The sequence below is a fragment of the Prionailurus bengalensis genome, chromosome B4, assembly GCF_016509475.1.
Source record: "Prionailurus bengalensis isolate Pbe53 chromosome B4, Fcat_Pben_1.1_paternal_pri, whole genome shotgun sequence".
NCBI lineage: Eukaryota > Metazoa > Chordata > Mammalia > Carnivora > Felidae > Prionailurus > Prionailurus bengalensis.
The window spans coordinates 15,237,608-15,246,339 of NC_057358.1; the positions used below are offsets into that span (position 1 = coordinate 15,237,608).

Below are 8,732 nucleotides of genomic sequence, written 5' to 3' on the forward strand. Positions count from 1 at the left end.
GGACTCTCAGCCAGGAAAATGTGGTCTGCCTCATCTTTCTACAGTACAGCCACCATCGCTGGTCCTGCAGGATTCGATCTGGGGGCGTTTACATGCTCAAGGCAACAACCCTGGACATCACAGACCCCCTTTTCCACGTAAAGAGAAATGGGTGAAACTTGGCAAGAGGAAACAAGGTAAGGCCTTTGTCTGTAGGCAGAAAATAGATGCTTTCTTTGTCTAAATACACACTCCTCTTCCTGAATGGGCTGCTGAAGAGAACTTTAAGTACAGTGATGATGTCAATAACAGGTGAATGATTTGTCTACATAAACTTAAAACCGGAACTGATCACATAGTAAACTGGATAAGAAAGCCAAATACTCAGAGGCAGAGGAGACAGCTGTGCGGATAGCATGATGTTAGAAGAAGTGAAAGACTGAACTGACTGGGTGATCCAGTCTGTTAAGCATCCGGCTCAGGTCATGATCCGACCGTTTGTGAGTTTGAGCCCCGCTATCAACACAGAGCCCACTTCGGATCCTCTGTCCCCCTCTCTTCCCCAACCGTGTTCATTTTCTCTCTCTCTCTCTCTTTTTTTTTTTTTTTAATTTTTTTTTCAACGTTTTTTATTTATTTTGGGACAGAGAGAGACAGAGCATGAGCGGGGGAGGGGCAGAGAGAGAGGGAGACACAGAATCGGAAACAGGCTCCAGGCTCTGAGCCATCAGCCCAGAGCCTGACGCGGGGCTCGAACTCTCGGACCGCGAGATCGTGACCTGGCTGAAGTCGGACGCTCAACCGACTGCGCCACCCAGGCGCCCCTCTCTCTCTCTCTCTCTCAAAAAAAAATCAATAAAAACTTTTTAAAAAGAGAGAGAAATTGAAAGAAGATCTAATTCCAAAATGCTTACTCAAGGTGCCACCACGGTATCTGAAATTCACACCAGCAGACAAATCACAACTTTGGAATAATGAAGTATATCTCTAAGTGTGTTCTCCAGGGAGCATTAATAGTCATTATACTAAGAAAAAAAATGCACACAGACAGATATTTTCACTAATGTTCATAAATGTGGGGAAATCCCAGGTTTAAATGAACAGCTGTCTTTACTGTAGAACTTACCCGGGCTTGGAAAAACTACAAAGTCTTATGAATCTCCAATAACGGGCATAAATGGGTAGTTTTTCCAAATGTGATTGGCCATAGGACACCCTTTTTAAAAAAAAAACAAACAATGTACCTTATTAAACTTTCAGGTTTTTCTAAGACTAGAAAATGCATCTTTCCCAGATGACCCATAAGAGTATGCAAATGTCCTAGCAAGATGGACAACTCATGAACTCATTATCATTCATGAATAGTTGAGCATGGGTCCCTACCTCCCCGCCCCCAACCCCATTCAACTCAGGAGCTCCAGAGAACAGAAACTTGCAGCAACAAGGGATTTACATTTGGGCCTGAAGGAAAGAGAATGAGTATTACCCAGAGGGGGCTGGCAGGGGTGAGGGCTAGTGTCTGGCAGGTGGACTTAGGTGCAGCACACTAAGAGTTACTACTACCCCTCTCCCAGTGAGGCCAGGGTGCACGATGTGGAGTCCAGACAACGTGGGAGAATCTCCAAACAGACCAGAATGGAAGCGAACAGGGAAAATGGAGAGAGACATTACAGCGACATTTTGTTCGTGGAAATCCTTTGGTTCGGACTACCTTTACCAAGAGAAAAAGTCACGATTTCAATTTCCAGTGGCAGCCAGCCATGATAGCCACCCCTGTTTCAAAGTCTTCCAAATGGAATTCTTCCTGCACTCAAACATAAGGAGCACAGTGGCACTGTGCAAAATGGCGGAGGCCTCCAGCAACACAAAGTTAATGCCCAACATGCAATAATATACCATGACCCTCCAACACTGTGAATGCCAGAAGCATTTGAACGCCTCCTTTCTTTTATGGAAAATGGGTTCATGTCACTCTCTTGTTAAGTTTATTTATTTATTTATTTATTTAGGGAGAGAGATTGAGAGTGCGTGAGAGGGGAAGGGGCAGAAGGAGAGGGAGAGAGAGAGAGAGAGAGAGAGAGAGAGAGAGAATCCCAAGCAGGCTTCTCGCAGGGCTGGATCTCAGGAATCATGAGGTCATGCACGACCTGATCGGAAATCAAGAGTCTGACCCACAACTGACGGAGCCTCCCGGGCATCCCCCCATTTCACGTTTTGAAAAATCATCGCTCGAAATCACACACTGTTTGTACGGTTTCACTCATATGTAGAATTTAAGAAACAAAATAAAGGAACAAAGCGGGGAGAAAAAGAGACATATCAGGAAACAGACTCTTAACTAGAGAGAACACACTGATGGTTACCAGAGGGGAGGTGGGTGGGGGGATGGGTGAAGTAGGTGAGGTACCTAAGTACCTAAGGAGTACATCTGCGATCAGCAACCTGATGGTGTATGGAAGTGTTGAATCACTATATTGTACACCTGAGACAAATACAACACTGTATCCTAACTAGACTGGAATTAAATTTTTTAAAAAGAGATATAGAAAAAAAAAAAAACAAGGGCATTGGTTAAAAGTGTGTATCTGGAATAGGAAAAAAAAAACCCCAATTTTTAATTCTGTATTTTGTATGTATTCTTATGCTGAGAGTTTTAGATTCAGCTCCTAGGGATATTACTTTCTACTACAGGAGATATTGATTTCTACTGAAAAGTGAAGTTTCAGTCAAGGCTTTGGAATTCATACATAAACACCATTCTTATTTTAAAATTAAAGCGCTCAAACATTTCAAATGATTGGGGATTCGACTGAACCTAAGAGCAACTTTTGTGCGTTGCCTCTCATTAGAGCTGAATATAGTTCGAAGGTGGTGACAGGCGCTCTATTTTGGGAGATGAGCATATCATGTCAGGACCATAATTCAAGGAAGACATGATACATGGGTGGACTGTTACTTTGAACGGTATCGTTTTCCAGCTGAACGAAAAAGGTGTCTTGCCATAGCAAGAGGGTTTTATCTCCTCCTTCCCACTTAAAGTCATGTTTTCCACCTTAATCCTCACATTCAATGAAATATTTTTTAAGTGATTTTATTTATTTTGAGAGAGAGAGAGAGAGAGAGTGTGTGTGTGTGTGCGTGTGTGTGTGTGTGTGTGTGTGAGGGGGAGGGGCAGGGAGAGAGGGAGAGAGAGAGTCCAAGCTGTCAGCACAGAACGCGACGAGGGGCTTGATCCCACGAACTGTAAGACGGTGACCTGAGTCAAAACCAAGAGTGAGACACTTAACCGACTGAGCCACTCACACGCCCCCTCAATGTAATATTTTCTTGTGAGGTTTCTGCTGCCTGTCAAAGGGCACAATCTGCCTATTATGTGATGTGCTAAGATGTTTGTACTTTATCAACTGTTAATTAGAGTGACAGCCTAGCAAGCTTTTTCTTTTTTTTTTTTTAAATTTTTTTTCAACTTTTTTATTTATTTTTGGGACAGAGAGAGACAGAGCATGAACGGGCGAGGGGCAGAGAGAGAGGGAGACACAGAATCGGAAACAGGCTCCAGGCTCTGAGCCGTCAGCCCAGAGCCCGACGCGGGGCTCGAACTCCCGGACCGCGAGATGGTGACCTGGCTGAAGTCGGACGCTTAACCGACTGCGCCACCCAGGCGCCACCCAGGCGCCCCAGTTTTTATTTATTTTTGAGACAGAGAGAGACAGAGCATGAGCAGGGAAGGGGCAGAGAGAGAGGGAGACACAGAATCGGAAACAGGCTCCAGGCTCCGAGCCATCAGCCCAGAGCCTGACGCGGGGCTCGAACTCACGGACCGCGAGATCGTGACCTGGCTGAAGTCGGTCGCTTAACCGACTGCGCCACCCAGGCGCCCCAGCTTTTTCTTTTTTTAAATGTAGCACAGCTTTTGGTGTCTAGGCTTAGGTTAAAAGTGTAGCCTGACATAACCACTCTCCTTTTACACTTACCCCATGTTCTCCGAATGCTGACAGACATATTTTCTATGCTGATAAGTCAGACTGTCCTGTTATCTGAAAGAGGAAAGAAGGCAAGCAAAAAAAAATTTAGGGAAATAAACATTTCCATGACTTTCACCCATGCCAGAAGGAAAGTAATAATCCCACCTCTGAGGAGTCTAGGTGATATTTTATTCCTACAGGATTTATTTTAAAATACTGAATTTGCCCCATGTTAAAAAATATGATGTTGTTTTCTATTGCCATAATCAGTGACGTAACAGTAGCTTGTCCTTTTAAATAAATCCCTGATTAATTTCAAAACCTGTATTTTCCACCTTTTTTCCTCTTTACTTTTCTGTCTATCCCCGACCTATTACAAAGTCACCTTCATGTAAGGCTGGTTTAGAATCATGAATCTGAGCCACAGGAATGACTCAGGGCGGGTACATCTGCAAAGTCAGGTGTGAGCAATGAAGACCCAGAATAGGTTTTCATGCAATCCGCAGGCAAGAAACAAATCCCGGATGAGGCAAAGGGACTTCTATCCATTCTGCTGATCAAATGGAGGAATTGTACGGCACATTCTCAATAGCACACAGCTGCTTTTTTACATAATTTTTTTTTACATTTATTTATTTTTTGAGAGACACAGAGAGACAGAGCTCAAGCTGGGGAGGGGCAGAGAGAGAAGGAGACACAGAATCCGAAGCAGGCTCCAGGCTCCGAGCTGTCAGCACAGAGCCCGATGCAGAGCTCGAACCCACGAACGATGAGATCATGACCTGAGCTGGAGTCGGACGCTTAACAGACTGAACCCCCTTTTTTTCATTGGCCCCAGGGCTCTTAGTTAGTTATCAAGTTTCTTTCTGTTTAATGACTGGGTCTAGTAGGGAGAGGCTGAGCAGAAGGGAGATGGAACCCATCCCATCATGGGACACCATGAAGTTGACCAAGGTCCAGCATGACCTATGACCTGCCTTGGAACTGAGTCCTTCTGGGTGCCTGTCCAAGCTTGGGCTCTCCGGATCTGCCCTTCCTACTTCTAGCAGGGAAGCCAGTGAGGCCAGAACGGCCGCCATCAACTTAGCGTCCTCCCCACATAACGACCTCACCCCGCACCACACCGATAAAAAGGGGGTCTTTGTGAGAAGTGTCACAGTGTCTCACCAGGAAAAGCTTCGGATCTTTGATTTAAGAAGAGGAGTGAGCCTCTTCACCCCAAATCTGCCGAGTACAGAACCGTCTTTCTCACAAATACAGAATTTGCATGTTCTGAACATTATAAGATTTTGAGTATTAATGTTAAAATAGCCTTCTCAATATACACCTAGTGTGGACATTATTCCTTGGGGAATTATAATCCTTCATTACAAGGCTGAGGCCAAGTCAAGTTTACTCATGTGTTGTGGAATTTAACTAGCATCCTGTGTGCTTAATTCTATTGTGAAAGAACTTTTACAAGTCACTTCTACCTTATCTGCTATGTCTCGGAGAAGGAGTATCATTAGTTAATTTTCAAGACAAGCTAAATTTGGCAAACCCGTGTTAAGAAATACGGCGTTTGCTGTCAGTTTGCAACCCTGATTTATAACAGTAATACTTTCCCTACTCTTTGGAATCCTGCATCCAGGCTACGGTGTGGTGAAGGTACCTGAAATATTGAAATATTGGATGCCTAGGTATAGAAGAGTGGCTGCCCCTGGGGCGGGGGGAGTGGGGGTGAAAGCAGAGGGTAATTGAGACCAGAGAGGAGTATGCACTGGGCGTCTATGGTATTGGTAATGTTGAATGGTGGGTTCATAGATGTTTATTACAAGGCTTTATAACTTCCATAAGGTTTATTGAATATATTCTTCTCTACCAATTAAAAATGCCATGTGCCTGGTATTCTAATAGGACTCTTAAAGCTTCCACACATTTATGCACCTTAGGGTAAAAACGATAGTTCTGTATTAAAACGACCACATCATCCTCACATCCTATTACCATGTAAACATCAGAATAATGAAATGCTCTATTTTAAGGGAATTTAAGAAAAAGAATGCCAGGATCAAATATAGATGTTTTCCTATTACATCTGTTACTATTAACACATTCTAACCTTAATCTCACACATATGCCATGATTGTAGAGTGCTTTCTGACTCACTCACTCTGTTTCTCTGAAGTTAAAACCTTTCTCTGGGACTTTAGATTGTTTGAGTTAAAAGCCCTTTCGAGTTTGCTTATTTCTCTGTGGTCGGTGACTTTTTAAAATCCCAGTGAATGTCCTTTGCCTCTTTCCGAGAGAAGAGAGTTGGGATACTAGATTGTTTTTAAGATCTTCTTCTGGCTCTAAAAATCTGATCCTGTGACAATCCAGGGACGTGTTAGGTTGCCTTTCCAGCTTCCCTGTTCTCAGAGCATCTGGTTCCTTCTTCAGACAATTAAAGAAAAAGAAGCATGGAATTAGGAATTATTTTGCTCCCTGACTTCACCACACACACACACACACACACACGCGCACACACACACAGAATATGTATGGGGAGCCTGGCCTCAGAGAGTCTTCAGCTCCGATCTCATGTTGCTTTTGCTGATGTGTGCCACATACTTATTCCCTTGTCTAGGTAACAACAGCTAACATTTCTTGATCCCTTTGCTATGTCCTGTGCTAAGCACTTAACTTGGATTACTGGGTCGTTAGTTCTTAGCATTTGGGTTTTGGGGTCAGCTAGTCCTAGACTGACATCTCAGGTCAGCCCTTTATCAGCTATGAGACCTCGAGCAAAAAGAATTCACATGTGTTAGCCTCAGTTTCCACATCTGTAAAATGCGGATTACGTAAATATAAAATCTTAAAAGTGTTTACAAAGGGCTACGAGAATAGAGAGACTGGCACACGGACCGCCATAAACGTCGACATTGTTTTTGCTATTGTTGTTAGTGTTATTTTTGTTACTATTAGCATTATTGCCAGTGAAAAATACTGCCAGACCACTACTCCTGAACCCTTGCTCCTAGGCTCCTCACTGGTGACTCTGACGCTTGATTTTCTTACGTCCAGCCTGGGTGTCAGATCCCTTCTGACCTGTTGGACCCTGGGCTTCTCACATGGGTGATTCCCCAGAGGGCTGTACCCTGAGGCCCATCTACACTTTCACACTGTTTCCTTTGTTCTATTTGCTGTGTCTGACTTCTCTGTACTTAAACCCTCCTTACGCCACCTGCCTAGCAAAGTCCCCCAATATTGCTCTCGAGACTCCAGATAAGACACTCTCATAGCCCTAATGCTTATGAGGACTTCATACAAACCTACGGAGGTACAGGATCTCTGCCATCCTCAACACGCAGATTCCATCTCCCAAGATTGCCCCTACAGCTCCCATCATCTCCCAGCCAGATAAGGCACATATCAAACCCGCAAAGTCACCTGGCCGTGGCCAGCCACAAGAGAGGCTGCAAAGCGTACCTCTAACAGGGTGGCCATGGGGGCGCTGGGTGACTTCGGGGTTTCGGCTCAGGTCACGATCTCATGGTTCACGCACCGGCAGCGTGAAGCCTGCTTGGGATTCTCTCTCTCTCCCTCTCCCCCACTTGCACTGTCTCTGTCTCTCTCAAAATAAAGAAATAAAGTTAAACAAAAACGAAAACAGGGTGGCCACGAACGCTGCTGAATTATTAGGGTGAAAGAAAGTCAGAACGGATCTTCAGGACAGCCAGCAAGCTGCCAGAGAGAGGTATTAGGATTTTCGTTTTATAGAGGGCACCGCGACTAAGGGAAATTAAGAGGTCGCACAGTAAGAAAGACAAGGAGCCAGGAACTGAAGTCAGGCCTTTCAGACTCTGGAGCTGCGTCTGAAGGTACTTGTCACTGGTGCCTCCCCACCACACTGTTCACTGAGAGCATAGTTGCTTCCAGCACTCTCTGACAGGCGATTTGTCCCCGATTTCCCCCCATATTCTACCTGGAAGATTGAAGCAAACTCTTCTCTTCAGTTATTTTAGGGTAGTTATATGCCCTACTGTGTTTTCAGACATCCCAGTATATTGTCACTTCTGTCAATATTTACTAAGTGACACAATCTGGCCAACAGATTCAAGAATTCAAGGACTAAAGTTGCAAAGGTTGCCTTCCCATAGTACAAACTATATCAAACCATGATTTCAACAAAGCTTCTGAATAGCAATTTAAACTAATTCCATAGCAAAAAAAAAAAAAAAAAAAATCGCACAATCAAAAAAGATCCTGAAATGAAAACAAAGAAATTCTTCATCTTATGTAAAGGAAAAACAAGTCGAATTATTTGAATCATAAATTCAAGCCATCCCTTTAACATTTGCTTCAAGTCCACATTGTTTTGTTTTTCAAGACTGAGACAACTACTATTTGGTATTCTTCACAGACACGCATGCCTGGACTTACAGTTAATGAATAGCTTCCTGCTGGGTTTTTTGGATTTGATTTCATTCTGTTCAACTTAGCTCTCAACACCGTATTTATTAGAGATCAATAATCACATTATTGTGTGCTAACAGATGCCTCTAACACTTAAATAATTCTCTCAAGGATTTGGGAAGCCATAATGGAAGCCATCTAATATTAGTCATTAATACTAGCTGGCTAAGGGATAGTGGTTTTTTAATTTGCATACAGAACCGCCCAATTCTCTTACCGGGACAAACACTATATTAATCAGGGTCGACTATCTTCTGAAACAAATGATCCCCACATCTCCATGGTTTAATACACTTTTCACTGGAGAAAGAATGGAGGATGCGGGGTGGGTGGGGGGTTTTTCCAGGGGCT

At 43.8% G+C, this 8,732-nt stretch overlaps 1 long non-coding RNA gene across 1 annotated transcript; it reads right to left on the reverse strand.

Moving 5' to 3' along the window:
- Positions 1 to 1,099: 1,099 nt before the first annotated feature.
- Positions 1,100 to 8,732, reverse strand: LOC122473544. Its single transcript, XR_006294697.1, has 3 exons — positions 8,599 to 8,732; positions 3,954 to 4,016; positions 1,100 to 1,195 (listed from the first exon to the last, which is right to left on the reverse strand). It is a non-coding gene; the product is annotated as an uncharacterized LOC122473544 (long non-coding RNA).